Below are 8,200 nucleotides of genomic sequence, written 5' to 3' on the forward strand. Positions count from 1 at the left end.
TGGGGTGGTGGCTTCTCCCTCAGAACTTGCAGATGGGTCATTTATGGAGTCAAACCGACCCCATCAGGATTACCACAGATGCAAGTGCCTGGGGGTGGGGGGGGCTCACTTAGACGAGCTTTGAGCCCAGGGTTCCTGGAACCATCGTCAGAGGGGTGCTTCTTCAAACTTCTGCGAGTTATTATCGGTCGGAGAAGCCTTAAGGGCGTTCGAGGAGAGAATTCAGGGCCAGGAGGTCCAGATTCTGTCCGACAACGCAACCATGGTAGCCTTCCTGAATCATCAGGGAGGCACCAGGTCGCGCACCCTTCTGACGTTGTCTCTGGAGATCCTAGGCTGGGCAGAACTGCGGATCTCCTCTCTTTCGGCAGTCCACTTAAAGGGAAGCCTCAACTTAGAAGCGGACTACTTGAGTCGCCAACCAATTCTCCAAGGAGAATGGGAGTTGAACCCAGAGGTGTTCAACCTGGTGTGTCAACAGTTCGGCAGGCCAGAGGTAGATCTCTTCGCCCGCAAGGGAAACAGGAAAGTGAAAAGATTATTTTCCCTCTCCCGGAAGCAGGGTTCGGAGGGAATAGATGCACTGGCACAGGTATGGAATTTTCACCTGGCCTATGCCTTTCCTCCTCTGAACTTAATTCCGATGGTCCTGCAGAGACTGAATCTAGCAAGAGGCAGTCTGATTCTGATCGCTCCCTGGTGGCCCAAGAGGACCTGGTTCCCCGCTCTAGAGAGCTGGTCGGTAGCTCCTCCCCTCCTTCTCCCAGTACGGGCGGACCTTCTTTGGCAGGGTCCGGTCTTCCATCCAGATCCCAGCTTCTTCAAGCTCACGGGCCTGGTGCTTGAAAGGCAGAGCCTGCGGGAGAAGGGCCGCTCTGAGAAGGTAATCGACACCCTTCTCGATAGTAGGAAGGTGGTGACCAGGCGTATTTACGCCAAGATCTGGGGAGTCTTCTCACGCTGGTGCTCAGCAAAAGAAGTATCCCAACAAGATATCTCGGTCATCCTGGATTTTCTCCAGGATGGGGTTGATTTGGGGCTCGCCACCGGGACCTTGAGAGTCCAAGTGGCAGCCTTATCTTATTTTTTGGACAAAAGGTTATCTCTGGACCCCCTGATCAAGAGGTTCCTAACAGCCAGAGATAGAATGTCCCCAGTGCAGGTTTCTAGAGTCCCGCCCTGGAATCTTTCTTTAGTTTTGGAACAACTAACTAAGGCTCCGTTTGAGCCAATAGACAGTATCTCAGTTAAGTTTCTCACTTTTAAGTTTTCCTTTCTGCTGGCGATTACTATAGCCAAAAGAATAGGTGATATGCAGGCTCTCTCAATTAAGGAGACATTTTTTTATTTGTTTGAGGACAGGGTTGTTCTCAGTCAGGATCCCCTGTACCTCTCCAAGGTAGTGTCCAAATTTCACAGGTCACGGGAGATAGTTCTCCCTTCTTTTTGTTTGAATCCCCAGAATGAAAGAGAGGCCTCCTTTCATTGTCTGGATGTCAGACGTTGTCTACTAGTTTATTTTGATAGGGTAGGTGATTTTAGAAAATCCTCCCATCTGTTAATAAATTTTTCCGGGCAGAAAAAAGGCCATCAGGCACCCAGAGCCTCCATTTCCAGGTGGATAAGGTAGACGATTTCTCTACCCTACGAACAGGCTGGTAAGACAGCCCCTAGAGTTAAAGCACACTCCACGCGGTCCCTAGCAACCTCCTGGGCAGAAAGGGCCGGAGCTTTGGTGGAGCAGATTTGCAGAGCTGCGACTTGGTCAAGCCAGAACACCTTCTTAAGACACTATAGAGTGGAGCTGCTGTCGCCTCAGGACTTGGCATTCGGTAGAAAGGTCCTGCAAGCAGTTGTCCCACCCTAAGGTAGGCCTGAAGCTACTTGCTTCTCTCTCATTCTGCCGTCCTGGAAGACGACTTGAGAAAGTACCAGTTACACTTAACGGTAACGCTGTTTCTGGGAAGTCTTACAGGACGGCAGGCCTACTTCCCACCCTCTGGATACGATTATTGGTTTGTATTTTGGTGGTATATTGTTTACTCCCGTGCACTGCTGGGTCTATACTTTATCATAAACTGGTGAGCACGGGGAGGGGCGGGGTTTTTAACATCTCTTGATTGTATTTCCTGTCAGGTGGAGCCAGTCATCTCTCATTGTGCCATCCTGTAAGACTTCCCAGAAACACCGTTACCGGTAAGTGTAACTGGTACTTTTGACCTTTTTTATATTGTAATTTTGGCTATATATGTAAAATAAAATTTTGTTTTATTTTTTCGTAATATCTCATGACGGTACTGAAAAAATCCTACTGCCCCAAGCCTCCAATTGTGCTTCTTTATGATACTTAAAGCAGAGCTCCACCCTAAAGTGGAACTTCCGCTCATCGGAACCCTCCCCCCCCCCCTCCGGTGTCACATTTGGCACCTTTGGAGCCTGGGCAACGCCTATGATGGATGTACCACTGGTCCAATGCCGGGACCGCGGGACGTGTGACGTCCATCATAGACGCTGCAGACTCCAGAAGGTGGGAATTACAATGTGGCCGCCGCGCCACATCCCCGCTCAGCGCTCAGATGGGTGGCTCTCCTCTCCCCCCCTTCCCTGACTCTCCTCCCCTCATGGAATGACTGTCTGACTGCCGTAGTGCCTGCTGTGACACCACTGAGCGGAGGTAGGTCAGACAGCACACACAGTGTAATGTGTATGTAAATGTCAGTGTAGGTAGGTCAGGTCAGTGTAGGTCAGGTCAGTGTATGTAGGTCACTACCGTCAGTGTAGGTAGGTCAGTGTAGGTAGGTCAGTGTATGTTGGTCAGTGTATGTAGGTCACGGGCCAGCCAAAAAAAAAGCCTGCGTCACATACACCATCCCCCCCACTTCTGGCCTTTGACTTTGGGCTGAAGCCCCTGATCTTTTTGCCACATAGCAACGCCCCTGGTAAGGATATACTGTAACCTCTGGCAACCAATCACAATCGCTGCCTGATCTGATTTGGTAAACTGATTTTGAGTCTAGCTGCTATTTATTGTATGTCTCAGAGCAGGTGGAGAGCAAAATTACATGGAAAAGGTGACCCAAGATGTTTGCCCAGGGTCCAGTCAATATTAAAGACGGCCCTGACTACATGTCAAACATATCATCTGATAAAACATGAGACGTTTTTCAGGCACTCACGGGATTTGGCACAAGGAGTATCAATGAGAAAAAAACTATATTTAATAGACAGCTGACATTTTGGTGACACACAACCTTGAGAAAGTACATTGATGATTATGCCATTAAATATAGTAGTGTATTTTGGTTTTATGAGATAAGGCAAAGTGTCATGTTCATTCTTCACTGATGGGTAAATGCTCTATTATTGCCTGCCCATACATTATTATACACAGATCTATTGATCTAACAAAGTGCAGCACATTAGATTTAAATTGTGGTAATTGCTTGTTTTTCTATTCCTAGTTTGCATATGGGTACACATGAACCAGTCAATAATTACAAGCAGTGTTATCAATATCAAATGTTAATTATTGGGCAGTTTCTGACCACCAAGTGGCAATAAAAAGGTCTCCACAGGTCATTGCACATGAAAAATTACACAACCTATTGGAAAACCTTCATGGGAGCTAAGCCGATCTCCTCTGTTATGAAGCACAAACTTCCACTGTTGTGTTCCCATAATAATAAGGCAGGGTTGGCTCCATGAACTCTTGGAATGATAGGTAAATATCTGCCTTGCCATTATTCATGGAGATTATATCTGCCTGTCTATGCCCAGACTAATGTTTTATTCTGTGTCTTCACTTGTTGATTTGTAAACTGTATATCAGATCTATCACCTCTTCTCTTGGTATTTTCTACTATAATATTTGTTAAAGCGGAGTTCCACCAAAAAGTGCCACATTTGGCATGTAATTTTTTTTTGGGGGGAGGGGAGTGGGGGCTTCAGTAGGAGTGGGACTTCCTGTCTCACGTCCTCCTTCCCCTCAGGGACCACTTTGGCGATACTTCATATCGCCTATGGCGGCCCCTCCCTGTAGGTGATCGCCTGGGACATGTGACAGGTCTCAGGGGATCGCCTGTCCACTCAGGGAGCGCTGCGCCGTTCGTGCATGCGCAGTGAGTGCCGGGCCGTGATGCCGAAAGCTGGCACGGCCGGGTGCCCACAGTTGCAATGGAGGCGCCGGCGGAGAAGGGGGGGGGAGGAGCGAAGCTCTGGGCGGCCACATCGCTGGAACGTGGAACAGGTAAGTGTATGTTTATTAAAAGCTAGCAGCTACACTTTTTGGAGCTGCTGACTTTTAATAAACATAAAAAAAAGTCTGGAACTCCCCTTTAACGCTGTATTCCAAGCAAATAGCGAAATACACAGATTGAATACATAAATGGTAGTTGAAAGAAAGGAGGGAGGTGTAGGTTGGCGCTGTTCTAATGGGAGAGGCAACCGCAAGGTAGCCTTTAACTAGGTGTGTACCCAAAAATGATGAGATGTAAACGTGAAATGTGTACCACACAATAAGTAAATAAAAGAAGATTTGAAAAAAAAAACGTTGATTTTTTTTTTTGAGTAGATAAGTGTTGCACCCTCGGCTGGGTGTTTTCTAATATTCCAGTGAATTCACGTGTGTATAAGTAAAAGTAACAGACAAACGACCTTTGCCAAAAAAGTGTAAAAAATAATAATGATAATAATAAATTTGAAGATGAATGAATATGTGTCTTCTGGTTGTACTTCTTGCATTAAAGTAAAATACATCTAATGAGTACAGAGTTGCATTAAACTGTGCCTTTTACATCTGCCTGAAGTTCAGCTTTAACATCAAGGAATGCTTTGAAAATACTGAGTATTGCCATTTTTCTCTAGAGTGTAGATGCTGTACTGCTTGATGGAGCTGGGATTTTCATCTTTTAGTTAGGGGAAGCTGGGTAGGCACGTGTACTTTTCTTGGGAGAGTAAGGGTGCTAAAGTCACTTCTGACCCTGTGACCATGCCATGCATTCTGACACATACGTATTTGTGGGGGCCCATCTAAGGTGTGCTGTTATTAATGTCACCACTAGGGGCATTTCTGTCTCTTGTAGTGTACATTGTGATAGGTAATGTCACCTAGGAGGGTCAATAAACCTTGGCAGGTTAAATTGCTGATGTCTTAAGCACAGTCATATGTATGTGATGTAAATTGCTGTATGGAGAATATCCTAACATGTACAGCCATGGACAAAAGTTTTGAGAATGACACAAATACAAATTTTCACAAAGTCTGCTGCCTCAGTTTTTGAGATGGGAAATTGCATATACTCCAGAATGTTATGAAGAGTGATCAGACGAATTGCAATTAATTGCAAAGTTCCTCTTTGCCATGAAAATGAACTTAATCCCATAAAAAAAATTCCACTGCATGTGTGAAGAAGGCTTCAGGGTGCCCAAGAAAGTCCAGCAAGCGCCAGGACCGTCTCCTCAAGAGGATTCAGCTACGGGATCGGAGTGCCACCAGTGCAGAGCTTGCTCAGGAATGGCAGCAGGCAGGTGTGAGCGCATCTGCATGCACAGTGAGGCGAATACTTTTGGAAGATGGCCTGGTGTCAAGAAGGGCAGCAAAGAAGCCACTTCTCTCCAAAAAAAACATCAGGGACAGATTGATCTTCTGCAGAAAATATGGTGAAGGACTGGGGCAAAGTCATATTCTCCGATGAAGCCTCTTTCCGATTGTTTGGGGCATCAGGAAAAAGGCTTGTCCGGAGAAGAAAAGGTGAGCGCTACCATCAGTCCTGTGTCATGCCAACAGTAAAGCATCCTGAGACCATTCATGTGTGGGGTTGCTTCTCATCCAAGGGAGTGGGCTCACTCACAATTTTGCCCAAAAACACAGCCATGAATAAAGAATGGTACCAAAACACCCTCCAACAGCAACTTCTTCCAACAATCCAATAACAGTTTGGTGAAGAACAATGCATTTTCCAGCACGATGGAGCACCGTGCCATGAGGCAAAATTGATAACTAAGTGGCTCAGGGACCAAAACGTTGACATTTTGGGTCCATGGCCTGGAAACTCCCCAGATCTTAATCCTATTGAGAACTTGTGGTCAATCTTCAAGAGGCGGGTGGACAAACAAAAACCCACTAATTCTGACAAACTCCAAGATGTGATTATGAAAGAATGGGTTGCTATCAGTCAGGATTTGGCCCAGAAGTTGATTGAGAGCATGCCCAGTCGAATTGCAGAGGTCCTGAAAAAGAAGGGCCAACACTGCAAATACTGACTCTTTGCATAAATGTCATGTAATTGTCGATTAAAGCCTTTGAAACGTATGAAGTGCGTGTATTTATATTTCACTACAACACAGAAACAACTGAAACCAAGATCTAAAAGCAGTTTAGCAGCAAACTTTGTGAAAACTAATATTTGTGTCATTCTCAAAACTTTTGGCCACAACTATATGTTGATCTGTGGATCACAGTAGTTTTCACTCTAACATCACACTCAGTTCTAATTCTTTTTGCATTTGCATACCAGCAAAGACTACATTTTTGACACTCAACAAACGCTCCTATAGCACTTGTATGGCGTTGGTATGGGCGTCAGACAGGCGTCAATGAGCTTTAGAATGGGGTGTTTTACAAGCGTTAAAAAAGGCTCCCTAAATGCCCTATGCATGGTTTCGTATCGTCTGATGAGCAGTAGGGTGCGTTAAAACTTCTCCTCAATGGAAAGTGATAGAAGTAAACTAATTTTAACACGCCACAGCTGTACTGAAAACGCCTGCCAGAGCGTTTGCGGAGCGTTACCATAGACTTGAATAGGAAGTGTTGAAAGGCTTCAAACGCATCCTGACTCGACATGAGGCTTCTATTTTAAAGTGGTGCGACGCTAACGCTTAGTGTGAACAGCACAATGTGCTGTCTATTGTATCTTGTGCATAGGCTTTTGAGGGGCATTTCTAACGGCTCTCAAATGCCTGCTCTTAATGCCAGTGTGAACTCGGCCTTATAAAACTATGGGGACGATGGTGGGGGAAGACAAAGTATTTTCTGTACAGCAACATCCTGTTAATTGTGTGCACCACTCCAGTGCTGCAGGAAAATTATCATCAATATCATCTGAATATATATATATATATATATATATATATATATATATATATATATACACAGTATCTCACAAAGTACACCCCTCACATTTTTGTAAATATTTTATTATCTTTTGGGCCCAATTTGGACATTTTCACTTAGGGGTGTACTCATTTTTGTTGCCAGTGGTTTAAACATTAATGGCTGTGTGTTGAGTTATTTTGAGGGGACAGCAAATTTACACTGTTATACAAGCTGTACACTCACTACTTTACATTGTAGCAAAGTGTCGTTTCTTCAGTGTTGTCACATGAAAAGATATAATACAATATTTATAAAAAGGTGAGGGGTGTACTCATATTTGTGAGATGCTGTGTGTGTGTGTGTTTATAGATTTGTGTATATATATAGATATATAAAATCACACATTATATTATATATACAGTATCCTTTTCTCCCTGCCACGATAGTAGGCCTTCATTAAAACTACAGAGAGCGGCACTGATGTTATCATAGGGCTGCTCCATGCTTTATTGTACTGTGAGCAGTGCCAGGACAAGGTCCTTTAGCACCCAAAGTGCATGCCCCCTTCCCAATGAGCTGTGAACGTATTTACTATACATATATTTTGCGATTAAATAACATTTCTAATCATATGAAGTTAATCACAAGAGTCCCCCTTTACATCTGAGTCCACAGAGCTCCCCTTTTAAAGCTGAATCCACTGAGTTCCATTTTTACATCTGAATCTGCAGAGGTTTCTCTTGCATCTAAACATGCAGCATTAGCTTACACTGTAACAGGGACTCTGCAGACGCTGATGTAAGGGAGAACTCTGGAGACCCTGACATAATGGATGCTCTGGGAACCCTGATTTAAAGGGGAACACTAAGAAATCTGATATACAGAGAGGACTCTGATGTAAGTGGGAATACTGTTGCCTCTGGTATAAAGGGGAACTCTGATGCAAGGGGTGCTCTGAGAACCCTGATTTACCTTAGTGTAATCACTCACACAGGGATGGATGGTGAGCTCATTCACCCCTTGGCAGTCAGCACCTCTCATCCAGATGTATCTGCGGCTGCTGGGCTTCATATTTCCTGCCCACATTTCCCTTTTCTTAGACACAGT

This window comes from Rana temporaria, chromosome 2, assembly GCF_905171775.1.
Source record: "Rana temporaria chromosome 2, aRanTem1.1, whole genome shotgun sequence".
Lineage (NCBI taxonomy): Eukaryota > Metazoa > Chordata > Amphibia > Anura > Ranidae > Rana > Rana temporaria.